This window comes from Oryx dammah, unplaced genomic scaffold (assembly GCF_014754425.2).
Source record: "Oryx dammah isolate SB20612 unplaced genomic scaffold, SCBI_Odam_1.1 HiC_scaffold_1, whole genome shotgun sequence".
NCBI lineage: Eukaryota > Metazoa > Chordata > Mammalia > Artiodactyla > Bovidae > Oryx > Oryx dammah.
The window spans coordinates 82,628,301-82,656,135 of NW_024070185.1; the positions used below are offsets into that span (position 1 = coordinate 82,628,301).

General features: G+C 38.2%; 2 protein-coding genes across 3 annotated transcripts in view; one reads left to right on the forward strand and one right to left on the reverse strand.

Moving 5' to 3' along the window:
• The window catches only part of ECM2 (extracellular matrix protein 2), a 40,171-nt gene extending 34,185 nt beyond the window's left edge, over window positions 1-5,986 (reverse strand). The window contains exon 1 of one of the 2 annotated variants that reach the window (XM_040245762.1): window positions 5,783-5,986. The gene's annotated coding sequence lies outside the window, so the exon portion shown is untranslated. The remainder of the gene's footprint in view (window positions 1-5,782) is intronic. The other variant, XM_040245753.1, reaches the window with a different exon arrangement.
• Window positions 1-27,835, forward strand: part of LOC120867416 (centromere protein P) — a 236,777-nt gene that overhangs the window by 192,195 nt on the left and 16,747 nt on the right. The window lies entirely within an intron of this gene.

Consider the following 27,835-nt stretch of genomic DNA (forward strand, 5'->3'; position numbering starts at 1 on the left):
TCAGACATGATTTAGCAACTAAACAATAGCAATATTTTTTTTTGACATAATGCTGTTTCACACTTAATAGACTACAGTGTACAGTGAATATAATTTTTATGCACTTGAAAACAAACAAAAGAAATGTGTGACTTCCCTTATTGGTTGTCTAATCAAATCCACAACATCTCTGTAATATGCTTATATGCTCATTTAATCAGAATTGCATGTTCCTTTATTTATGATCCTACTTTCAGTTTTTGTTTTCATTGTGCTCAGGTGATGCTTCTGTTTCCTTGCAATCTGTATCATTTATAATGGTGCTTCACTCTATAGAACTTAGATTTTGAATGAATCTTTGAAGTCACCTGCTTTTCCATTAATGGGAAATTCTTTATCATCCATGTTCAAACTGTTCTGCCAGAAAAGTCTTCCTTAGACTGAGCTACAATTTGTTGTTGGTCACGTCATGGCTCATAAGAGGTTTAAAGATAAAAGCTACATTTACAGTTATCTTTCCTCTGAGTTCTTAATCTTTTTTATCAATGCTTTTAAAGATGTGTTTAAGTTTCTAAAAATAGTACATAGTTTTTAAAAACTCAAAATGATATGTAGGCATAAAAGACAAGTTGCCTTAACCATAATTCATAGTTTATTACAAGGGTAGGCATACTTTTTCTTCAGGGTCCAGAGAATAAACATTTTCAGCTTTGCAAGACAACAATCTCTGTTGAAACTACTCAGCTCTGTTATTGTACCCCAAAATAGCAATGGACAAGAAGTAAATGGATGGCCACAACTATGTTCTGATGGCACTTTGAAAAACAAGATTTGGCCTGTGGGCCATAGTTTCCCAACCGCTAGTTTTAAGAGTATCTTTCAAGATGCCTCCTAAATATGTATGAATATATATATTTAAATATAAATGAACTATTCTATATGTTTTAATACAACCTGTTTTCTTTCCATTCAGTAATAAATTGTGGTCATATGGACATATATAGCAGTGTTTGTAAATGCTTATGGTCTGTGCACTCTATTTTCATTCCATAAGTTATGTAACAATTTGGTGATGGATATTTAAATTTTTTTTTTCATTTTTCTTTTATTATAAACACTCCTGTGAGAATTCCTTGGCAACCCAGTGGTTGTTACTCCACCCTTTCACTGCCAGTGGCCCATGTTCAATCCCTGGTTGGTTAATATATTTTGCATTATTTTACTTTCAGCCTTTCATATTTTCAATATACTTTCTATTAGCATATCATTTTTAGTGTGATATGACAATTGTTATCTTTGATCTTTTAATTGAATATTTTGTCTATTTGTATTTGTTGTAACATTTGATATCTTTGGATTGAAATCTATTTTCCAACTATCTGTTTTCTAGTTGTCCTGCATGTTCTGTGTTTTTAATTTTTTTTCATTCTTGCTTACTTGGTTTTTGCTGCTTTGTTTTTATTACTCCATTAGTAATTATATACTTTTTCCTTTTATATTCTGAGATTACCACATACATCCTTGACTTATCAAGTCCATTATAAATTAGTACCTTTGCCTATTCCTGGACAACTTTAACTTTACTAATCTCATTCTGGCACATCTACTACTTTTGTTACATATGTTAGTTCTTTATTCAAAAGACGAAGATGATGATTTTATGCTCACAGTTCATTTAGATCAGGCTCTCTCAATCTTAGCAGTATTAACATTTGTTTCAGATAATTCTTTTTTGTAGTGGAGGGGGGAGCTGGCCCTTGTATAGTTAGTAGCATTCCTGGCTTCTACCAGATACCACTACCACCTTCCTCTCAGTTATAGCAACCAAAAATATCTTCAAATATTACCATATGTGTCTTGGGAGATGGAAAGAATCAGTCTGCCTCCAGTTAAGAACCACTAGTTTAGATCTATGTGAATATTTATCCTTTTTCTTTCTCCTTATTTCTTCCTGTGTCTCCAGTCTTCTATCAGGATTATTTTCTTCCTAATTGAAGAATACTTTTTAGTAATTCCTTTAGTGCAGGACAACTGGTGACCAGTTCCTTTGTATGTTTGTTTATATGAAAATATTCATATTTTATGTTCATTCTGAAAGAATGTATTTACTGTATGTGGAATTCTAGGTTAACAAGTGTTGTAGCATTTTGAAGATTTCTCTCCAATGTCTTCTTTTTTCCATATTTTGTATTGAATAGTCATCTGTCAATCTAAATATTTTTCCTTTAAAGGTAACTTTTTTTGGCTGCTTTTAAGATATTCTCTATTGGGATTCATAGCACTTTTTGAATCTGTGATCTTATATTCATCAACTTTGGAAACTTCTTAGCCCTTACCTCTTCAAATAATGCTCTCCTGCTTCTCTCTCCTTTTTATTTTTAGAACTACAATGACATGTATGATGTATTAGTCACTCAGTCGTGTCCACCTCTTTGCGATCCCATGGACTGTATCCCACCAGGCTCCTCAGTCCATGGAATTCTCCAGGCAAGAATACTGGAATGGGTTGCCATTTCCTTCTCCAACATGTATGATGAAGTGAAGTGAAGTTGCTCAGTCGTGTCCAGCTCTTTGCGGCCCCATGGACTGTAGCCCACCAGTCTTCTCCATCCATGGAATTTTCCAGGCAAGAGTACTGGAGTGGGTTGCCATTTCCTTCTCCAGGGGATCTTCCTGACCCAGGGATCAACTCAGGTCTCCCGCATTGCAGGCAGAGGCTTTACCGTCTGAGCCACCAGGGAAGCCCACGTGTATGGCAGTCTTCTCATTGTCTTTAATGTCACTTTCTCTCATATTTTTCTTCCTCTGTCACCCTGTGATTGATCCTGGTTATTCCACTAACCTCTTTTCCATTTACTATCTGTTCAGCTGTGGTTTATCCACTATTGAATCCATCCATTGACTTCCTTGTTTCTGTTTTTGTGGTTTCTTAGCTTTTGGGGTTTTTATTCTTTCTGATTCTCTACTGAAATTTTTAATCTTTCATGTTTTCCACATGGTACTCACATTTATTTAAGTCTGAGTCTGACAACTCCATTTTGGGAACTTTTATATGTCTATTTCTATTGTCTGTTATTTCTTTTTAGGTTTTTAGCCATTTTCTTCTGTTTCTTCTTATGCCTGATGGTATTTGACTGCCAGCCATTACATATGAAAAATTATGAAAATACTTTGAAGCCTATAATGATGTATTATTTATCCTAAAAGAATTTACATTCAAACATGAAATTAAGTGTACTATCATAAATTGCATGATTTGAAGCTGAGTTTCACTATATCTAGTTATAATCATTATATTTTAGGTCCCAAACCAAAGCCTGGTGATTTCATCAGCATCACTTTTCCCTACCACCCCTGCTATTTCCTGCTCCTTTCCTTGAGTTTTGTTTCTGTCATGACTTGAGCAGCTGCTTTAAAGCTATACTAAGCTTCTCAGTCACCTCTTTTGGTTCCACAGATGGCTCCAGAAGAAAAGCTCTTTGGATTTTAGTTTTGTCCTAAATATTGGCCCTGTTATTTTTCCTACTTTTTTAAAAAATAATTCTCAGCAGTCTCAATTGCCTAGACCGCAATTATGAGAGTCAGAAGTCCCCTCAGATTAGTTTTATTTCGCTGAAAATATATCCTCTTTCTTTGAGCGAATGTTTTGGGTTGTAAATTTTAATTATTTTATGTCAGAAAATATCATTTTGTTTAGTTGGAAGTAGAATTATTTTAAAATCATTTTCCTTCAATGCTTTACATGTATTGTTCCATTTGTTTTTTATATCTGCTCTTATCGATGAAAAGTTTAACTTGAATCTGATTCTCATCTCTTTGTAATAAATCCTATTTCCTCTCTCTGGAGAGGTTCTTTTCAGATCTTAAACTTATTTTTAATATTCAGAGGTTTTAACATAATGTACAGGGTTTTTTGTTTGTTTGTTTTTTCCTTCTTTATGTATCCTTCTTAGGATCTTTTACTCCCAAGTAGATATCTTTCTTTTCCACATACATTCTTTTAACTCAGTTCTTTCCTGTACCTATTCAAGGCTGTGTTTTTCCTCTTTAAATTCATTCATATCTTTGTATTTGAAGGATTCCTCACGGTTTCTGTCTCACCACAAGTTTCCCTTCTTATTTCCTACATAGCTATATATCCATGTGTGTATTTATTTGTAATATATCTTCTCTTATTTCTAGGTATTTGGTGAGAGGAAAGGAGTGATATCTGCTTAGCTTGCCCTCTTGAATCTCGGTAGTTCTTTTTATAACTTCATCCACCAGAATTATCCTCCTCTAGTCAGGTTGTACTTGGGTCACATGCTAACTTGTCACCACCTTATGTTAGCTCAACAAATGGCAGCCTCTAAGGTATTTTCATGTCAACTAACCTCAGCATGCAATCTTTTTTTCAGTATATATGTACATTAATTACGGCATTTCAAACTCTTTACTGTAGGTTATTGAGATGAAACTATATTAGAACAATGTTTTGTAATCTACATTAGTTTTTTAAAAAACTAACTTGCAAAATGTGAGGGAGGAACAAATTCCCTAGCTGATTGGCAGCTGAAATTGTAAAAGTCAATTCAGAGAGCAAGCTAATATGTTGGGAAGGAATGATAACACCAGTAGGGGAAAGCAGTATGAAAAGTTGGCCCGTGAGACAGGGTAGAAATAGAATTTGCTAAGTGGCAAGAGAGAGAGAGATAGTGTAAATTCTGTGTTCTACATAAAATCTGTACCCGGAGATTTTCTTGCTTTGACAGTTGACAGTTGGGTATGTAACTCTCCATTCTATGGTAGGTGAGAGTTATGAGGAGTCACAGGCCCTGGACCTAAGGGCTCTGGAGGTAAACTTAATGAGTATCTCAGGCATCATGTTGTCCCTGAACCTGTTAACTTAACAAGAGTATTGCCCAAGCTCACCCTTCTCCCCTTTATCCCTACCTATCTCTCTTTGCCTCCCCCACCCCAAATTGGCTCATTTTTTGCTTATACAGAAGCCTAAATAGATATATACAGAAATAAATTTACAGAGCTATCTTAATTTTAACAACATCAGACTCTAAATAGTCTCATTGAAATGTTTAAATGATTTTTATGAAATGACCTCTCAATACTAATTTTATCATTGATGCCTAGGCCTTTGTTATTTTCAGTGATTTATAAAATTTCACATTGCATTTAATATTTACTTTATAGTTGAGTGAATATGTTTCTAGAGGTAAACTTTTATGAGACAGTAGGTCTAACCACTGTAGGCATTATTTTGATCAAGTAAAATTATCTTTTTAGTATTTTTTGTGTTTATCCCAACATTAAATATCATCTGTAAATCTTGATTAACTTTTTTTTTCATTAAAGTTGTTCATCAGTTGTCTTAAGTAAGCTTTAAAAGGGTTTAAATTCAATTTTAATCTTCTACAGAAAGCCACAAGATACCTAATTATCCCTTTTAACTTCACTTAGTAGGCTTAAAATGAAAAACATTTTTAATCGATCCTTTGTGCTCTTTAGGACTGTAAAATAGAAAAGAATGAAATTTTCAAACCAACTTATACTTCTATTGAACAAGTAATTCTATTTAAACATATAAAAATATATTTAATCCTAATTTCATAAAGTTTTAAATACTTCAGAAGTAGTCATCCTGAAAAAAAAAAAACAAGTAAACAAAATACTGTACACTTTAAACTTTAAAAATCTTTTAGTAAGAGCTAATTTCCTCAAGTGCTAAACATATTTGCAACATAAAACACCCAAATAGTAAAACCATTCCACACGCTTTAGTAGAAACTTAAAATTTTAAATATTTTACCTGGAAATCTAAACTAAGTAGGCTTTGCTTGGTGTCATTTAAGTCTCCAGATGAAAATGAAACAAAACCAGAGCTTTCTTTAAGACAAAGAAGGGAGGGTTGAAAAATGTTAACTGATTTCTTTGTGAAATCTAAAATAACTGCCTCCCTTGGGGTTACATGCCTTTCGGTTCTTTGTGAAGAAAATCAGCCAAGAGAGTAACTAGGGAAAATGGTTACCAAGGCAAATATTTGTTCTAAATCACGGGAAAATGGAAAGCAGCGGGCGGTGGGAGGAGGGCAGGAAACATTAGTCTGTAGGCTGAGAAAGTGGAGTTAGAAGCACAAAAGTGGGGCTTAAGAAATGTGTGATTTTCACAGACTAATTGCATTAAAAATGTTAGCATTCATACTAGCCTGTCACTTGAGCTTTATCAGACTGCAAAGATGCTATTGTTGCCAAGTTAGAGGACTATACATTCCTGGAATGCCTTAATTGGGTTAATGTTATTTAAATCTTTAATCAGCTCCCTACCAAAACAGGGCTTCCCTGGTGGCTCAGTGGTAAAGAATTTGCCTGCACGTGGACATGGGTTTGATCTCTGATCCAGGAAGACCCCACATGCCGCCGCACACAGTAACAAAGACCATGAACAGCCAAAAATAAATAAATTTTTAAAAAGCCATTATATATTAGTGTCACTGAAATTATATAACTTCCAACCTTAAACAATAATAAAATAGGCAAGAGAGCCGTGAGGCTTCTGATTAGGGCAAATTAGTTATCTAGTTCAGCCTCAGTTTCTTCATCTGCGAATGAGCAGGTTACAGTCAGATCAAGCTTCCTGGCCCACAGTGCTGCTTATGGGGGACCTTGGATGAATTACTGCTGTTTGTAACTAATGTTTATTCTTTATACAGCTGGGATGGTAATACCTACCTTTCAAATTTTTGTGCAAGTAGAATGAATAGCATATACAAAATGCCTGCCATAGACTAGGTAATTTTAATATCTGGGTTTTTTTATTCTTACTTTACCTCAGGGCTCTAAATTGCTTGACAGAGAAGAGCTACATTTTTGTCTTTCCAAAATCTTAATGTGACTTGGATAGATCAAATCAAGATGATAGATTGAGCACATGGGCCACCCAAATTCCTAAAACTAAAAACTATATTTTCTTTTAAAAATGTAGTATTGCACCACAAAATTATTAGTACTATTAGAAGACAAAATTTTTGATAAATTCCTTAAAGACTGAAAGCACATAGGCTCTGTCTGACAGATGACACTATAGCCCAAACAGGTGTAAGATAGGATAATTTTATGGGTGTTCCAAGTTTAAAAATTATAGATCTTAGGAATGGTGAGATTCATTGGGAAACTGCACTCAGCAGAAGCAGGGTATATGACCCCAATCCTCCTGATGTCTCCATCATTTGTTCCAAGTATTATTGCATGTACCTCCATATTGAACCCATGTTCTCATCTACTTGGTCTTGCGTGTCTAATAGGAAAGGGATCCAAACTAGCTCAACCTAGTACAAACACTAAGTTGACTATCTCTACCCACACATTCTGAGCTTTTAGTCAGTGATTCTAACATAAGTAGATAGCCAAGGATTACCAAATATTTGGGAAGATACTAACATTAGAGATAGGAGTTCCCCTCGTCTCTTCCCCCAGAATACCTACACACAATCCGAAAAGAGCTTTGGAAATTAAATCAAGAATGAGATGCCACTAGACACCTATTAGAATTGCAAAAACCAAAACAGTGAGGATACAAAGTGCAAGTGAGAATGTGGGGCAGTAGGAATTCTTGTTCACTGCTGGTGGGAATACTAAGTGATACAGACTCTTTTGAAGGTAGTTTGGAAGTTTTCTAGAAAAATTCTGCAGTCAAGCTCCTTGATATTTACCCAGATAAGTTGAAACCACAAAAACCTGCACACAGATGTTGACAGCAGCTTTATTCATAATTGCCAAAACTTGGAAGCAGCCTTCAATAGGTGAATGGATAAACTGTGGTACATCCTACAATGGGATATTATTTAGTGCTAAAAAGAAATAGGCTATTAAGCCATGAAATGACATGGAGGAACTTTAAATGCATATTGATTAGTGATTCCAGCTATGTGACATTCTGGAAAAGATAAATCTGTCAAGACAATGATAAGGTGGTTTCCAGGGGTTGTTATGGGGGCAGGTGGGGAGAGTGGGTCAGAGAGAAATGAATAGGTGAAGTCACAGAGGACTTTTAACGCAGTGGAAATACTGTATATGATATCATAATGATGAATACATTGTCTTTGTACAATTATCTAAACTCAGAATGTGCACACCAAGAGTGAACCCTAATGTAACTTATAAACCTGAGTGATTATGTTGTATATAGGTTCATCAGATGTAAAAAATGCACCACTCTACTGGGGGATGTTGATAATCAGGGAGGCTGTGTGATGAGAGTACTAGGGATATATGGAAAACTTCTGTACCTTCCTCTCAGTTTTTCTGTGCATCTGAAACTGCTCTAAAAAAAAAAGAGTCTTTAGGTCTTCCCTAGGAACTTCCCTATAGCTCAGATGGTAAAGAATCTGCCTGTAATGCAAGAGACTCAGGTTTGATCCCTGGGTCAGGAAGATTCCCTGCAGAAGGAAATGGCAACCCACTCCAGTATTCTTGCCTGGAGAATTCCATACAGTCCATAGGGTCGCAAAGAGTCAGACATGCCTGAGCGACACACACACACACCCAGGCCTTCCCTGGTGGTCCAGTGATTAAGAATCTCCCTGTCAATGCAGGAGACACAGGTTCAGTCCCTGGCCTGGGAAGATTCCACATGCCGTGGTACAAGTAAGTCGTTGTGACACAACTACCACAGCCTATGAGCCACAACTACCGAAGCCCACACACCTAGAACCCATGTTCTGCAAGGACGAATAGCCCCTGCTTGCTATGCATGCATCAAAAATAATAAAATAAATTTTTGAAATAGTCTTTAAAGAGAATGTGGCCTGATTTGAAATATATGCATTGTTTTCGGAAGAAAAAAAATGTGAATAACATGCAGTATTAGACACATTGCTTAGAGCAAACAGAATCTCATTCTTTTGAGAACAGCTTACCAATAGCTATATTCTGTCCCAGCCTTCCACTTCTAGGAATCCATTATAGAAACATGTCTTTCTCTGCATAAGTGTACCTCCAGGAAAGTACTTTGAAGCATTGTACCCAAGTGTGCTTCTACTGCTGCTAAGTCGTGTCAGTCGTGTCCGACACTGTGTGACCCCATAGACGGCTGCCCACCAGGCTCCCCCGTCCCTGGGATTCTCCAGGCAAGAACACTGGAGTGGGTTGCCATTTCCCTCTCCAATGCATGAAAGTGAAATGAAAGTGAAGTTGCTCAGTCATGTTTGACCCTCAGCGACCCCATGGACTGCAGCCTACCAGGCTCCTCCATCCATGGGATTTTCTAGGCAGGAGTACTGGAGTGGGGTGCTGTTGCCTTCTCCCATACCCAAGTGTAGAGGGTAGTAACAGTAGGCTGTTATAAAGTTACATCGAGAGACTGAAGTAACTATTTATTATACAGACATCATAGTTGTCCACAGTATTACCAAGAAGAAGAAAGAAACTTTAAAGCAGCGCATGTGCTATTATGTTACCTTCTTTTAACTTATACAATTTAGTATCTTCCTAGAGAAAAAATTAGAAGAAATAAATAACAAACTGTTAGTTATCTTTGGGTGATGGAATTATGAGAGGATTTTTAGTATGTAATTCTGTATTATGATGTTTTGAGCTTTTCATAACCAGGTCAGATAAAAGGAATCTTTAAAAACAAAATTTTTAAACAATCAGAAAAGAAATAATTTAAATAGCAGCATAGAGGAGTAGCCAAGACTGGCAAAGTTGCAGAGAACCAGATTATACAGTTTCTGAGGTCCCTGCTCTAAAATCTTGGGAGTTAATGGACTGTTACATGAGTCCTTCTGCAGAAACTGTTTTAACCACACTAGTATCAACACATGGAAAATGCTGGTATTAGTGTTCTCCTCCCTTTTATTATTGCAGCCATAACTATGTTCTAAAGCTTGGCTCTGATGGCTGCTCTGCAGTTTGGTGTTGGTCACCAAACAGGATGTTAACAGGTCCTTCAGCACTCGGGCTATAAGCACAGCCATTGCAGGTTCCAACTCCAAAACATATTTTTGACTAGTCTCCTTTTCGGTATTTTTACCTCTGTGGTAGAAAGTACCAATGAGTTTTTCTTTTAAGGTTGTAGTTCTTTATGACAACTTTGCAGATAACACTCAGATAAAGCTCAATTTTAAAAATTTTAAGTGAGGGTCCTCTCAGAAATGGGAGTCTTATCTTACCTCAAGACTTATCTTTCCACTAGGCAGAAAGTAGATGAGTAGTTTTGGGGTGAGGAGACTTAGAGTGGGGTGAAAGAATGGGGAGTAACTGCTAATTCCATATCAAGCCTGCTAATTCTAATTCAAGCCTATTCTATATCCCTTCCTAGTGTCATAGTCAAATGCCTTTTCAGCTAACTCATACTGAAGTTGCTTCATCACATGTGGGAACACGTGCCCTGGGCATTCAAAGTCCAGCGTCTCAACCAGTGGACCACCAGGGAAGTCCCTTCAGTTCAGTTCAGTCGCTCAGTCGTGTCCAACTCTTTGCGACCCCATGAATCGCAGCACGCCAGGCCTCCCTGTCCATCACCAGCTCCCAGAGTTCACTCAGACTCACGTCCATTGAGTTAGTGATGCCATCCAGCCATCTCATCCTCTGTCGTCCCCTTCTTCTCCTGCCCCCAATCCCTCCCAGCATCAGAGTCTTTTCCAATGAGTCAACTTTTTGCATGAGGTGGCCAAAGTACTGGAGTTTCAGCTTTAGCATCATTGCTTCCAAAGAAATCCCCGGGCTGATCTCCTTCAGAATGGACTGGTTGGATCTCCTTGCAGTCCATGGGACTCTCAAGAGTCTTCTCCAACCACAGTTCAAAAGCATAAATTCTTCAGTGCTCAGCCTTCTTCACAGTCCAACTCTCAACATCCATACATGACCACAGGAAAAACCATAGCCTTGACTAGACAGACCTTAGTCAGCAAAGTAATGTCTCTGCTTTTCAATATGCTGTCTAGGTTGGTCATAACTTTTCTTCCAAGGAGTAAGCGTCTTTTAATTTCATGACTGCAGTCACCATCTGCAGTGATTTTGGAGCCCCCCAAAATAAAGTCTGAGACTGTTTCCACTGTTTCCCCATCTATTTCCCATGAAGTGATGGGACCAGATGCCATGATCTTCATTTTCTGATTGTTGAGCTTTAAGCCAGCTTGTTCACTCTCCACTTTCACTTTCATCAAGAGGCTTTTTAGTTCCTCTTCACTTTCTGCCACAAGGCTGGTGTCATCTGAAGTCCCTACTATGGGCTTATAGTAATCAACACATTCTTCTAAACAGTTCTTTAAGATCAGCATAACCATACTATAACCTGACAAGAAAATTATAAAAAAGGGTAATTATAAATCAGTCTCACTAATGAACATAGATTTTAGAAAACTAAATTATTAGCAAACCAAATCTACTAATATATAAATAGGATATCATGATAATACTAGGTTTATTCAACAAATACCTGGTTGATTTAAGGATGAAATCCAAACATTATATGATCATCTTAATGTTTAAAGAAGGAAGAAAAAAGCTTTTACATACTAGAAATAGAATAGAACTCATTAGTCTCTCAGCGTATCTACAGAAAATAACTTGCTTCCACTCCTAGCTATATACCCAAGAGAAGTGGAAACATAAATCCACATAAAACCTGTATACCAATTTTGAAGCTACACTTTTCATAACAGCCAAAATGTGGGAACAACTCAAATATCCAGCTGATGAATGGACAAAATAAGTGTAGTCTGTTTCTACAGTGGAATATTATTCAGCAATGAAAAGGAACGGTATGATACATGCTACAACGTGGATGAACCTCAAACATATTATGTTCAGTGCAAGAAGCCAATCACAAGAGGCCACATATTGTATGCCTCTTTCATATGAAGTGTCCACAGTAGGCAGATCTACTAGGCAGAAAGTAGATGAGTGGTTGTTGGGGTGAGGAGACTTAGAGTGGGGTGACACAATAGGGAGTAACTACTAATGAGTACAGTGTTTGTTCATAAAGTGACCCAAATGTCCCCAAAATAGGTATTAGTGATATCACCCAAATATGAAAATACTAAAACCCACTAAATTGTGTACTCTAAAAGGGTGAATTTAATGATATGTAAATTATATCTCAGCAAAGCTATTATTTAAAAATACTCAATATTGTAATACTGAAAATTTTCCCTTTCTAGGAACGAGACAAGCAGGCTCACTGAAAGTTCTGGCTAGTGCAGTAAAACAAGAAAACGGAAAAAAAAAATCTATGTAGGAAAGTAGAAAATTGGGTATAAGTAGAAAATTGGGAATTCTCTGGTGGTTCAGTGGTTGGGACTTTTGCTGCCAGGGGCCTAGGTTCAATCCTTGGTCAGGAAACTTGAGATCCAGCAGGACATGTAATGCAGTCCCCCAAAAAGTGTAAGAAAATTAAGGAAGGAGAAAACTCTTATTAGACAGGTGAAATGCTTTGCATAGGAAATCTAAAATGAGGGGGTGGTGAAATGAGTAAAGGGAGTCAACTGTATGGTGAGATATGGAAAATAAATTTTTTCTGGTGAGCATATTTCAAGTGCTTAGGAAGCATCACTACAAACGAAGATAGTGGAGGTGATGGAATTCCAGATAAGCTATTTCAAATCCTAAAAGATGATGCTGTGAAAGTGCTGCACTCAATATGCCAGCAAATTTGGAAAACTCAGCAGTGGCCACAGGACTGGAAAAGGTCACTTTTCATTCCAATCCCGAAGAAAGGCAATGCCAAAGAATGTTCAAACCACCCCACAATTGTACTCATCTCACACACTAGCAAGGGAATGCTCAAAATTCTCCAAGTTAGGGTTCAACAGTACATGAATCAAGAAATTCCAGATATTCAAGCTGGATTTAGAAAAGGCAGAGGAACCAGAGATCAAATTGCCAACATCCGCTGGACTATAGAAAAAGCAAGAGAATTCCAAAAAAACATCTACTTCTGCTTCATTGTCTCTGCTAAAGCCTTTTTGTGGGTCACAACAAACCGTGGAAAATTCTTAAAGAGAAGGGAACACCAGACTACGTTATGTGCCTCCTGAGAAATCTGTATGCAGGTCAAGAAGCAACAGTTAGAACCAGACGTGGAACAACTGACTGGTTCCAAATTGGGAAAGGAGTACATCAAGGATGCATATTGTCACCCAGCTTATTTTACTTATATGCAGAGTACATCATACAAAATTCTGGGCTGGATAAAGCACAAGCTGGAATCAGGATTGCCAGGAGAAATATCAATAACCTCAGATATGCAGATAATGCCACCCTTATATCAGAAAGCACAGCAGAACTAAAGAGCCTTTTGATGAAAGTGAAAGATGTATCTAGTCAATCCTAAAGGAAATCAGTCTTGAATATTCATTGGAAGGACTGATGCTGAAACTGAAGCTCCAATACTTGGCCACCTGATGTGAAGAACTGACTCATTGTAAAAGACTCTGATGCTGGGAAAGATTGAAAGCGAAAGGAGAAGGCAACAGAGGATGAGATGGTTAGATAAATAGCATCACCAACTCAATGGACATGAATTTGAACAGACTCTGTGAGATACTGAAGGACAGAGAAGCCTGGCATGCCGCAGTCCATGGGTTACAAAGAGTAGGAAACCACTTAGCAACTGAACAACAATATTCCATTGTATATATATACCACATGTTCTTTATCCATTCCTCTGTCAATAAACATTTATGTTGCTTCAATGTCTTTGCTCTTGTAAACAGAACTGCAATGAATTCTGGGGTGCCTGTATCCTTTTGAACCATGGATTTCTCTGTATATATGCCCAGGGGTGGGATTGCTGGATCATATGATAACTATTTTTAGTTTCTTAAGGAACTTCTAGATTGTTTTCCATAGTGGCTGTACTATTTTACATTCCCACCAACAGTGTAGGAGGGCTCCCTTTTCTCCATACCCTCTCCAGCATTTATTGTTTATAGACTTTTTTATGATAGCCATTCTGACTAGCATGACATGGTATTTCATTGTAGTTTTGATTTGCATTTCTCTAATAATTAGTGATGTTAAGCATCTTTTCATATATCTCTTGGCTATCTGCATGTCTTCTCTGGAGAAATGTCTGTTTAGGTCTTCTGCCCATTTTTTGACAGGGTCGTTTGTTTTTTGGATGTTGAGCCACATGAGTTGTTTGTAAATTTTGCAGACTAATCCCTTATCAGTTGCAGTGTTTGCAAAAATTTTCTCCCATTCCATGCGTTGTCTTTTTGTTTTGTTTGTGATTTCCTTTGCTGTGCAAAAGCTTTTGAGTTTAATGAGGTCCCATTTGTTTATTTTGGTTTTATTTCCACAACTCTACTCAAAAAATGGCTCAGAAAAGATACTGCTGTGTTTTATGTCGAAGAGTGTTCTGCCTGTGTTTTCCTCTAAGAGTTTTATCCAGTTTTCCCAGCACCATTATTGAAGACACTGTCTTTTCTCATTGTATAGTCTAGCCTCCTTTGTCGTGTTAGTCACTTAGTCGTGTCTGACTCTTTACGATCCCATGGGCTGTAGACCACCAGGCTCCCCTGTCCATGGGATTCTCCAAGCAAGAATACTGGAGTGCGTTGTCATTCCCTTCTCGAGGTAATCTTCCCGCCCCAGGGATTGAACCCAGGTCTGCCACATTGCATGCAGATGCTTTACTGTCTGACCCACCTGAGAATGCCTTCTTTGTTGTAGATTTATTGACCATAGGTGTGTGAGTTTATTTCTTGGCTTTTTATCCTGTTCCATTGATCTATATTTCTGTTTTTGTGCCAGTACTATACTATTTTGATGACTGTTCCTATGTAGTATAAAGTTAGGGAATGTGATTCCTTCAGCTCCATTTTCCTTTCTTAAGATTGCTTTGCCTATTCAGGGTCTTTTGTGTCTCCTTACAAATTTGAAGGTTTTTTTGTTTTTTTTTTTTTACCTTGTTCTAGTTCTGTGGGAAATGCCTTTGTTGATTTGATAGGGATTGCATTGAATCTATAGATTGAGTTGGTCAGTGTAGTCATCTTGATAGTATTGATACTTGCAATCAAAGAACATGGTAGGTCTTTCCAGCTGTTTGTGTCATCTTCAATTTCTTTCATCAGCATCTTATAGTTTTCAGTGTACAGGTCTTTTGTCTCCTCTGGTATGTTTATTCCAAGACCAGGCTAACATCACTTAGCACTTGGACTTGAATGTCACACTCTGGAGATAGTTGAGTCATTCAGGCTTAGGTCATGAACACACAAGAATGGATAGCTGGGATAGCTTAATATTCACAGCTCCCAGCTATCTATTCTTTTGTGTTCATGACCTAAGCCAAAATGACTCAGCTATCTCCAGAGTGTGACATTCAAGTCCAAGTGTTAAGTGATGGCACTGACTGTGTCTCAGTGGAATCATGGGGCCATTGAATCAGTAGCATGGCATTGTGCATAGCTGTGATTTGCTCTTCTTTGTTTACTAATATATTCAGCTTCTGTCAGTGAGAAAGAATCTTCTTATATCCTGTCTGGATGTCCTCAGACTACCATCTATTCCATCTTCCTAGTCTCTCCTTGATTTCTTGAAATAATATCTACAGAAAACACCTCCATGTGTTCAGCCTCCCATTTGTTCCTTAATCTACTGTGATTCAGCTGTGGCATTTATGGTCGGTGTAAAAGTGCCCTCTCAAACATTCAGTGGCCCACAGAAGCCATCTATCAGCCTTCTTTTTCCTTATTGTCTTATTGATCCCCCTATTCTTGGAAGTCTATCTGTCCTTCCTTCTATCCATCTTTCTTTCTCTTCATCTTTTACTGACTTCATCCCACCCACTTCCACATCATAAATATTCATGTTCTCCATCCTCCATGGCCCTCTTCTTTATCTGTCCTTGCTTGCCCTCATAATATTGTTCATCCAGTAAGCAAACATAAAGGAGCACTAACCACATTGCTTTAATATACGCCAATGAGCTACAGATCTATCTAAGCTCTTAACTGTTTCCTGAGCTTTATATTCAAATTGCCAACTTTCATTTGTTCAACTTGGTTTGGATCTCTCCCACGCATTGTATCAGCACATACAGAAGAACAAGATGTACCGTCTACTCCAAAACTTGTTATTCCCCCGTATTCCTTATTGTGATAACTCATGGAAATTCAGAGATGCAAGATTTACCTAATTACTGGTTTTACTGCTCAGAGAGGTTTTAAATTTTGGTTCCATCTCTCCCTTTTATAACTATTTAAGTTTAGGCTTGAAAGGAGATGTGAGTTTATACCATGTCTTCACAGCCAGGATATAGTTTTGCTTATCCAAACCAACTTATGTTAACACTTGCAATATTCTGACAAGTGTTTCAAGAGGTTTAGGTTAAATTTTTTGGAGGAGAAATTTTGTGCAAAGAAAATCACATTTGGTATTTATGGTTTAATTTCCATTCTTAAAAACTATAGTGATTTTTTTTTTTGCCATAAGAATGTACATTCAAGGGTAAAAATATAATGCATGTTATTTTAGCAGTTGATTTTATAGAGTCTTAAAAATAACCTAAGAACAGACATTTTTGTATGTCCTTTGGCAGAATCAGGTCCTCACTTTTTCCTACATACCCTATACATGAAGGGGATAGAAGAGAAACAAAGAAACTGGCAGCATTAACTAGCTCCACTGTGTGCCAAATGTTCTCTGGCTAAGGACAGTACTCAATAAATCCTTCAACCCAATAATGTAGCTTGTTATACTCCAGTTTTCAGAGGAAGAACACTGAAGTATTACAGTCTAAATGAGGAAACTAAAGCTTCACAGAGTTAAATAATTTGTCTGACTTGCTGAGAAATGGAAGAACTGAGCATAACTTCGTTAGTCTGATTTCTTTCTTTTCACAACAGTCAGGCTACACACTTTTCAGCTCACCCCTACAGTGCTCCTTCTCCCAGCAGAAATGGAAGGATGGGTAGAATATATTCTGCAGCCCACATCAGCAGAAACTGACTCTCATCACCATTATGGCTCCACATGTCCATAAACCATAGGAGTCAGATGCCTTCAAGATGAAAACCAGATTGCCTGAGTGTTTGGGGAGCAGACATGATGAAAGTCACTGCAGAGGCATCAGGGCCAGAATTCATCTTGCCTGCCAGGGAGAACTGGATGAGTCCCACCCTCCCCTGGGACTAGGTTCTTATCTTTAAAAAAGACCACTGTTGACAACCCAGGTGTTTTTCTCTGGCATTCTGGTTGTGTCATTCCCACTTTGGGATGAACCACCACAGCCACAGCCTCCAGAACTGCTCTTTCCCTGTAATTTTTCTCCTGCCAACTCTGAAACCTATACTTAGCGTGAGGTTTGTGAGATGATTACACATATGGTAGTTTTAACGTTTGTTGGAAATGGGATTCTTTTCTTCTGATACACTGTCTGAAGGCAATGGCTATAAATCAGAGCAACCACAATATTTACAAAGGTATTTTGTGAAAAAGAAGACTTTGGCAACCGGTTAAGCCATCACTCATGGGGGATAAAGTGAAGCTCGCTTGCAGTTTAATAAATCAAAATAGTGTGTTTGTCCATGGCCTCATTTTTTCCCCATTACTGGTGGGTGATATCATCTTTTTCATTTCCATTAGACTCTTTCAGCATCCGAGAGTAGGAAAAAATTAATGCTAACTTCATTTATTCCATTTTTTAAACAAATTTAATTTTAATTCTAGCAGATTTGTAAGTGCAATTTTCAAACTCTTCTAGGGTTTATGGAATTTTTATGAATAGTATTCTGGAAATTACTGACTTTTCTGTATGTGCAAGATATTGTTTTTGAATTAAGTTCTTTTCTCAATTTGCCCAGATGAAACTCTGATCTTAAAAAGAATAAAACTAAACTCCTCCCTCCAAATTAGAGCAGAAGAGTAAATTTAGAAATTGCTAAAACAATGTGTAACAAAGACTAAAATTATCCATGATCATACCCTGTTGACACAACTAATGCATAAATAATAGTATTTTTAAACACAGTGCTCATCTTTACCCTGCATTTCTCTGCCAGAGTGAAAAGTTTGAATGTGGCCACTCACATGCATATAGGTATTGAAAACAATCAGGTGTTATTGTTTCAAAAGCTCAAGACTCCACCTTCTGATAGCCTGATCTTTTCTTCAGTCCCTAACTTTAATATCATCTTTTCCAAGAAACTGTCTCTAGTTCTACAGTTCACCCATAGTAGCACACTAGCTTTACTACTTTGCCAGGACTGATTAACTCTGTTTTATATTATAAATAGTGGTTTCCATATGTTTTCCCCAAATGTATATAAATTCTTTCAGGACTTATACACATGTGTGCTGCTAATTAAGTCATTTAAGTTGTTTTTTTTTTTTAATTACTGTGTGCATCTTCATCTCTTTGCTAAAACAAAGGTCTTACTTACACTTGATTAGAATCAGTTCTTGTGACTGTGTGGATCACAATAAACTGTGGAAAATTCTGAAAGAGATGGGAATACCAAACCACCTGACCTGCCTCTTGAGTAACCTATATGCAGGTCATGAAGCAACAGTTAGAACTGGACATGGAACAACACACTGGGTCCAAATAGGAAAAGGAGTCCGTCAAGGCTGTATATTGTCACCCTGCTTATTTAACTTCTATGCAGAGTACATCATGGGAAACACTGGGCTGGATGAAGCACAAGCTGGAATCAAGATTGCTGGGAGAATATATCAATAACCTCAGATATGCAGATGACACCACCCTTATGGCAGAAAGTTAAGAGGAGCTAAAAAGCCTCTTGATGAAAGTGAAAGAGGAGAGTGAAAAAGTTGGCCTAAAGCTCAACATTCAGAAAACGAAGATCTTGGCATCTGGTCCCATGACTTCATGGGAAATAGATGGGGAACCAGTGGAAACAGTGTCAGACTTTATATTTTGGGGCTCCAAAATCACTGCAGATGGTGATTACAGCCATGAAATTAAAAGATTCTTACTCCTTGGAAGAAAAGTTATGACCAACCTAGATAGTACATTCAAAAGCAGAGACATTACTTTGCCAACTAAGGTCCGTCTAGTCAAGGCTATGGTTTTTCCTGTGATCATGTATGGATGTTGAGAGTTGGACTGTGAAGAAGGCTGAGCGCCGAAGAATTGATGCATTTGAACTGTGGTGTTGGAGAAGACTCTTGAGAGTCCCTTGGACTGCAAGGAGATCCAACCAGTCCATTCTGAAGGAGATCAGCCCTGGGATTTCTTTGGAAGGAATGATGCTAAAGCTGAAACTCCAGTACTTTGGCCACCTCATGCAAAGAGTTGACTCATTGGAAAAGACTCTGATGCTGGGAGGGATTGGGGGTAGGAGAAGAAGGGGACGACAGAGGGTGAGATGGCTGGATGGCATCACTGACTCGATAGACGTGAGTCTGAGTGAACTCCGGGAGATGGTGTTGGACAGGGAGGCCTGGCATGCTGCGATTCATGGGGTCACAAAGAGTTGGACACAACTGAGCGACTGAACTGAACTGAGTTAAATTCACCCATTCCAGTTCATTTTAGTTCACTGATTCCTAAAATGTTGATGTTCACTCTTGCCATCTCTTGTTTGACCAATTCCAATTTACCTTGATTCTTGAACCTAACATTCCAGGTTCCTATGAGGTCCATCACCAGTCACATCCACAACTGGGTGTTGTTTTTGCTTTGGCTCCATCTCTTCATTCTTTCTGAAATTATTTTTCCACCAATCTTCAGTAACATATTGGGTACCTACTGACCTGGGGAGTTCATCTTTCAGTGTCCTATCTTTTTGCCTTTTCATACTGTTCATGGGGTTGTCAAGGCTAGAATACTGAAGTGGATTGCCATTCCCTTCTACAGTGGACCATGTTTTGTCAGGGCTCTCCACCATGACCCATCCATCTTGGGTGGCCCTACATAGCATGGCTCATAGTTTCACTGAGTTAGAAAAGACTGTGGTCCATGTGATCAGTTTGGTTAGTTTTCTGTGATTGTGGTTTTCATTTTGTCAGCCCTCTAATGGAGAAGGATAAGAGGCTTATGGAAACTTTTCTGATGGGAGAGACTGAAGGTCAGGGAAACTGGGTCTTGTTCTGATGGGCAGGGCCATGCTGAGAAAATCTTTAATCCAATTTTCTGTTGATGGGCAGGGCTGTGTTCCCTCTCTGTTGTTTGACCTGAGGCCAAACTATGGTGGACGTAATGAGGATAATGGACCTCCTTCAAAAGGTCCCATGCAGGCACTGCCACACTCAGTGCCTCTGACGCTGCATCGGCCACCACCAACCCACGCCGCCTCCAGAGACTCCTGGACACTCCTGGACAAGTCTGGGTCAGTCTCTTGTGGGGTCACTGCTCCTTTCTCCTGGGTCCCATTGTGTACAAGGTTTTGTTTGCGCCCTCTAAGAGTCTGTTACCCCAGGCCTGTGTAAGTTCTGGTGGCTCTATAGTGGGGTTAATGGTGACCTCCTCCAAGAGGCCCTATGCCATACCCAGGTCTGCTGCACCCAGAGCCCCTGCCCCTGTGGCAGGCCACTGCTGACCCGTACCTCCATAGGAGACACTCAAACACAGTTCTGGCTCAGTCTCTGTGGGGTCTCTGGGTCTTGGTGTGCACAAGGTTAGTTTGAGCCCTTCGAGCATCTCGGGGGGGTATGGGGTTTGATTCTAAATGCGATTTCACCCCTCCTACTGTCTTGCTGGGGCTTCTCCTTTGCCCTTGGATATGGTGTATCTTTTTTTGGTGGGACCCAGCATTGTCCTGTTGATGGTTGTTCAGCAGCAAGTGGTAATTTTGGAGTTCTTGCAGGAGAAGATGAGCGCACGTCCTTCTACTCTGCCATCTTGAAACTTCCTAAGTATATTTTCAAAAGAAATGTATGCACAGGTATATTCAGAAATGTGCATAAAACTATCACAGTACTGATCATTTTGCAATTTGTACATTTATCAATTCATTGTACACCTTACATAGTATTATGTCAATTATATCTCAATATAACTGGAAAAGTGAAAGTCATATAAACAGAAACTGAGAGATTTTACCTCTAACATATGTTCATTTTAGAATTAAAGGATATTCTTCAGGCAGAGGGAAAATGATCCAGGAAAGAATTTGAGATGTAATAAGGAACAATATGGTAAATACAGGAAACAGTTTCCGTATAATAAAGTCATAATAATGTCAAGTGAGGTTTTTTTTTTTAAGCTAGAATTCAGACTGAAATTAAAACATTATAAAGCCCTTTGTTCATGAGGAGCATTGAGACATGGATTAATTTGGACTTTGATGAGTGTGTGTGATAAAATATCTAAGGTAATCATTTGACATACAGGAATAGATCATGTGACATCCTAGCTAGTATAAGGGAAAGTAAAATTTTTAAAAGCTAATAAAAGGGAAGGCAAAGAGACAAAAAAATTTTTAAAGAAAGTTGTAAAAATCAGTTGTGGCGGAACTTTCAACTGTGGCAGAATGATGAGATCATTGAATCTTCTCCACAAAAAAATACATGTAAAGCTGGAAAAATTGTTCTAAAGAACTATTTCAGAACTGAGGAGATTGATCAAGGCAAAGAACAAATAATTCAGAGCTTAATTCTCCCCTCTCTTTTAATATCTATGTTCTCTCATGATGTCCTAGATAGTCTTTCTACAAAAATATCTGCCTTATCCATCCCATACTTTCTATTGTCAATAATGGAATTGAAATGGCCATTTTGTTTGTGAAAACATTTCAATTGCAGGTAATAGAAACTCACTTCAAATAAGCCCAAGAACAGTGTGGCTATATTGGAAGGACACTGAGAATACCCTCTTATTGAACAACCTTAGAGATTTCCAAGGCCCTGGGACCAGGAATGAGGTGGTTCTCATGGTCCAGGCAGCCCTCAAGGACTCCTTTCTTGCTTTCTTTTTCAGAGTTGTCTCATCCTTATCATTTTCTGCATGTTCACTTCATTCTTCTCTCAGTAGGTCTTGCCTTCTGCAGGACAACTTCTGTGTTGACATGCATGTGGCCAGCCAGTGGCCCATCTCTAAAAACACAAACCTGTTTACTTTCAGTTCAAGCTACTTCCCAGATTGGTGGTATGGCCCTTAATTTCAGATTTCTCCAAAGAACCTGATTTAACCAGCTTGGATCATGGGTTCACCCTCTGGTCCTATCCACTATGATCTCTAGAGGAAGCAAGGTCACAAAAATTTTCCTGGGTATTGGTGATAAAGTGTAGTACAGAGGTAAACATATTCAACAAAAAAATTTTCATATTGACTATCACATGTAAAGCTTTTGTGAAAAAGAGAAAAGTCATTAATATTTAATATAACCTTCTTCAATCAGCCTGTATTTATCTTCACTTCCTGAAGAGAACATCTTTATACTGTTGTAATACTCTATTGTATAGCCTAGGGCAAGCTTCTTACCTATTAATCTGTCAGTAAATATTTATTGATTATTTCTTTTTACATTGTTTCATTTATACAATACTTATGAGTGTTGAGATTTTATACAATTTGTAAATCTTTCTCATGAGAATTGTCCTTTAATTAGTATATACACATTTCAAAGACTATGGCTGCTTAATTTTTTTCTGAATATATACTTAAATTACAGAGAGGTTTCTTTTTTTCTTTTTTAGAGGGTGGTTAAAAACCATTTGTTGTACAAAAAGCGAAGTCCTGTCTGGCTAAGGGGTTTTTTTTGCTTTTCAGTTCAATTCAGTCGCTCAGTCATGTCCGACTCTGTGACCCATGGACTGCAGCATGCCAGGCTTCCCTGTCCATCACCAACTCTCAGAGCCTATTCAAACTCACGTCCATTGAGTCGGTGATGCCATCAAACCATCTCATCCTCTGTCATCCCCTTCTCCTCCCACCTTCAATCTTTCCCAGCATCAGGGTCTTTTCAAATGTGTCAGCTCTTCACATCAGGTGGCCAAAGTAATGGAGTTTCAGCTTCACCATCAGTCCTTCCATGAATATTCAGGACTGATTTCCCTTAGGATGGACAGATTGGATCTCCTTGCAGTTCAGGGGACTCTCAAGAGCCTCCTCCAACACCACAGTTCAAAAGCATCAATTCTTTGGTGCTCAGCTTTCTTTATAGTCCAACTCTCACATCCATACATGACCACTGGAAAAACCATAGCCTTGACTAGATGGACCTTTGTTGGCAGAGTAATATCTCTGCTTTTTAACATGCTATCTAGGTTGGTCATAGCTTTTCTTCCAAGGAGTAAGCATCTTTTAATTTCATGGCTACAGTCACCATCTGCAGTGATTTTGGAGCCTAAAAAATAAAAGTCTGTCACTGTTTCCATTATTTCCCCATCTATTTACCATGAAGTGATGCAAAGGGATTCCATGGTCTTAGTTTTCTGAATGTTGAGTTTTAAGCCAACTTTTTCACTCTCCTCTTTCACTTTCATCAGAGGCTGTTTAGTGCTTCTTCGCTTTCTGCCATAAGGGTGGTGTCATCTGCATATCTGATGTTTTTGCTTTTAAAACTAATTTCAAGCAAGCTTTAGTGAAACAAACAATATTTTCACTATGAAATCACCAGTACGATAGAAGGAGGAGCCATGCCGTCATCTATTTATGATGGCATGCCATTTGGTATCTGTGATTCAGAGTAGTGAAAGTAAATTTTAAGTGTTTTCATGCTGAAAATGGTTTATTTATGTCTTTTGAAGGGAGAATTAGCAATGATCAAGCACTTAGCAATGATCATGTTTTCTGTCTACAATTTGATGGCTCCCCTTAGTTCAGTTTATTTATTTAATACAATTTTTAAAGGTTACTTTCCATTTATAGTTATTACAAAATATTGGTTGTATTCTCCATGTTGTCCAGTATATCCTTGAGCCAATCTTACTTACATCCAAAAGTTTGTACTTCCCACCCCCCACCCCTGTATTACCCCCTTCCCCCACCCTCACTGGTGACCCCTCATTTGTTCTCTGCTTCTGTGAGTCTGCTTCTTTTTTGTTATATTCAATAGTCTGTTATTATTTTTTAGATTCCACATGTAAGTGATATTATATAGTATTTGTCTTTCTCTGTCTGATTTCTTTCACTTAGTGTAATGCCTTCCAACTCCATCCATCTTACTGCAGTTTCTTGAACCATCACAAGACCTATGCAAGCATTATGCTCCATGTCAAATAGGAATAAAAGACTAAATCAAACCACTGTAATTAATCTTGCTTCCTCATATTTTCTCAGAGACTCTTTCTCAGCACCCCATTGCCCCTCCCCAGTACCATCTTTGCCAATTTCATGACTGTAACACACAACTGGATGCTAGTTCCTTCTAAACAAGCTGCTAGCAGTGACTCCTAGCATGCATCTGCTTTGTTCCAATTACTCTTTGCCTCTCAAAATCAGATGAGGGTCTTGCCTAAGTATGTGTTTCACATGCTTTTGGCACAGAGTTAGGTGCTCAGCATTTTATTTTTCGGTTTCTGTTTGTTTTAACCTAGTCATATTGTTTACCAGGCACTTATGTGCCAGGAATTACAGTAGTTCCTTCTGTCTTGGACCAAGTGTCTTTCCTGAAGTCGTTCAGATTTTATACTAAAACATCTATCTAAGAATTTCTCTGTATTTACTTTCTTATTTAAAGCTTTGTTTTTCAATCATTCTCCTATAATTCTCAGTTTCACTAAATTACTTTTGTTTCCTTTAGCTTTTTTACTTGTAAGTCATGTTCCTTCAATGAATTCAACAAATGTTTGTTAAGCCTACTGTATGCCTTGATACATACCCTCTGGCAATGAATGGAGCCATCAGTGTCAACATCTGACCCAAAGTTTTGTGGGGGTGTCCATCGTATTCTGTGGAATGGTCCTAACACCATACTTACAGTATGTAGCAATGAGTGACTGGTAGAACATGGTGGTAGAGGGTGGACATCAGTTGTTTGGTGCCCAATAACTTCCCTTCCTTCTGCTAAAAGCGTTCCTCTCCTTTGAGGAAATTTACCCTCATGGGCTGACACACCCTTGAAAATTATTCACAATGGAATACTACACAGCGATTAAATACTACACAGCAATTAAATACACAATGGAATACTACACAGCGACCCCAGATAGAAACTCTATCTTCACTGAGAAAGCTCTTCAATACACATTGTTGAGTGAAGAAAAGAAATGAGAAAACAATATGGTATAATATGATTTTATTCACTAAATTTTCTCTATTGAGGTATTTTTCATTGAGACGTAATTTCATATCTTCTGTGGGTCTGTAGAGAACTGTAATATGGGAAGAGATCTGCAAGATACCTGGGGACAGAGGGGTGGAGACTAGAATTGGGGTTATGTCAAAGAAGACTTTCACTTAGCTTTTACCATTTTATATATATATATTTTATGGCTACACTGGGTCATTGTTGCTGCAGACAGACTTTCTTTATTTGTGGCAAATGGGTGCTACTCCTTGCTGGGGTGTGCCAGCTTCTCAGTGTGATGATTTCTCTTGTGGAACAGAGACTGTAGGCAAGCAGATTTCAGTAGTTGTAGCACATGGGCTTAGTTGCACCACAGCATGTGGGACCTTCCTGGATCAGGGATCAAACCTATATCCCCTGCTACGGTGGGCAGATTCTTAACCACTGGACCACCAAGAAAGTTCCTTTAACCATTTAATTTTCATAGTGAGAATGCATATGTTAATTATTTGTATAAAGAGAAATGAAAATGTGATATTTCTCACCATAAAGAAAGCAAGTGGAGACTTAAATACGTCAGGAACTTCCCTGGTGGTTAAGATTACACAATTCCACTGCAGGCGGCACAGGTTCCGTCTCTGGTCGGAGAACTAAGATCCTGCATGCCTCACAGCTCAGCCAAAAAGAAAAGGAAAGTAAATATGGCAGGCTAAGATGACCATGTGTACCCTTTCCCACCATTTTAATTGTTCAGAAATTCTGGATTAAGTACAACATGTCTTAAGTATTATAGTCAAGCTCAAAAGAAAGAGGTAGAAATGTCCCAAGAGCCATAAATAAGGAGACAAATCAAAGCAAGAACAGGAGCTAGTGCTGGGTAGAACACAGATTTGGGCCCTGGATCTGGAAGACAGCCTGGACCGTATCAGACGCTAGGGTAAATCCTCCTCCCAGAGCTGGGGCCTCAAGGATTTCTGTGAGTTGACAGAGGAAGAGGAAAACTGCCAGCCAGGCCAAAGAAACTGGAGGGAACTTAGGTGGAGAAACTCACGTCTCCAGATCCCTGGCATAGGTATATACTGGATCTCAGTTTACACTGCTTGTGTGGTTTAGGTAGAAGCCCAAGTCTGGAAAGGAATATAAATTGTACATACAAGGACTTCTCCGAGCTCTGGGAAAAGCCACCTTGAAACTGCCAGAGAGGGAAATTCTCACACAATTTCACAGAACTGTCACAGAAAAATATGACCCCAGATGAAAGAGTGTTAGTCACTCAGTCACGTCCGACTCTTTGCAACCCCATGGACTTGTAGCCTGCCAAGCTTCTCTGTCCATGGAATTCTGCAGGCAAGAATATTGGAATGGGTAGGCATTCCATTCTCCAGGGTATCTTCCCAACCCAGGGATCAAACCCAGGTCTCCTGCTTTGCAGGCAGATTCTTTACCATCTGAGCCACCAGGGAAGCTTGTAGATGAAAAAAGTATACATTTAAAACATTATGCATTAATTGCATAAAGCAAACTTCTATAAGTGAGAATTATAAAATAATCTAGACAAAAACTAGTCAATCTAGACAAAAAAAGTACAAGGTTAAAGATACCAAAGAAGTACCTAAAATATAAACCTAATTTAGAAATAAGGGACAGTTTCTTAAAATTTATTATTTTTGGTTGCACTGGCTCTTTGTTGCTGCATGCAGGCTTTCTCTAGTTATGGTGAGCGGGAGCTACTCTTGGCTGTGGTGTGCAGGCTTCTATTGCAGTGGCTTTTCTTGTTGGGGAGCACAGGCTCTCAGAGCGCTGTTGTCATACCCAGGTTCAGAAATTGCGGTTCTCAGGCCCTAGAGTGCGGGCTTGGGCTCAGAAGTTATGGTACATGGGCTTAGTTGCTCCATGTCACGTGGTATCTTCCTGGACCAGGTGATCCTTGCATTGGCAGGCAGATTCCTATCCACTGTGCCACCAGGCAAGCCCCAGAGCAATTTTTTTTTTTTTTACAAAAACCTATTGGAAAAAGAAACAAATTACATTTATACATTTTTTCAATGTCATTAGAATTTTTAAAATTTAGAAACCAGTGGATAAATGAAACAACAGGTTAAATATTAGTAAAAAGAAAATTAGAAGATGTATTTGAAGAAGTCAAAGAACTTCTAGAAAGATAATTAGATGGAAAATAAATGAGTTCAGTTAAGCATAGAATTAGGTGGTTTAATGTAATCTAATAAGAGTACCAGAAAGATAGAATGAAATAGATGCTGTATTTAAAATAAAGAATGTTGTTTTGTCAGATATCCTCAAGTGTTTGTCCCAGTGCAGAAAAATTTGAATGACAGGATCCTATGTGAAAATATGGACTAGATTTAAAGGGACAATTAAAACTTCATCTCAGAATTTATAAAGGACATTAAAAAGTGGGGGGGGGGATGAGGAGGGAAACAGCCAAACTCTTAAGTGGCTGTCCCATTTTACATCTCACCAACAATGTCTGAGGTCTGCATTTGTCACATTCTCACCAACATTTGTCTTTTTATTGTCTGTCTTTTTTATTATAGATATTCTAGTGGATCTGAAGTGGTTCTGTATTCTTTTAAAGTAGATTTCAAATTAAGCATCCTGCAAATCTATTTTTTACACTAAAGTATTACATTCAAGCTATTTATGATAGTTCAAATTGTTGTTGAATACCTTTTTAAACTGTCTTACAAAGTCTAGTTGTAATTT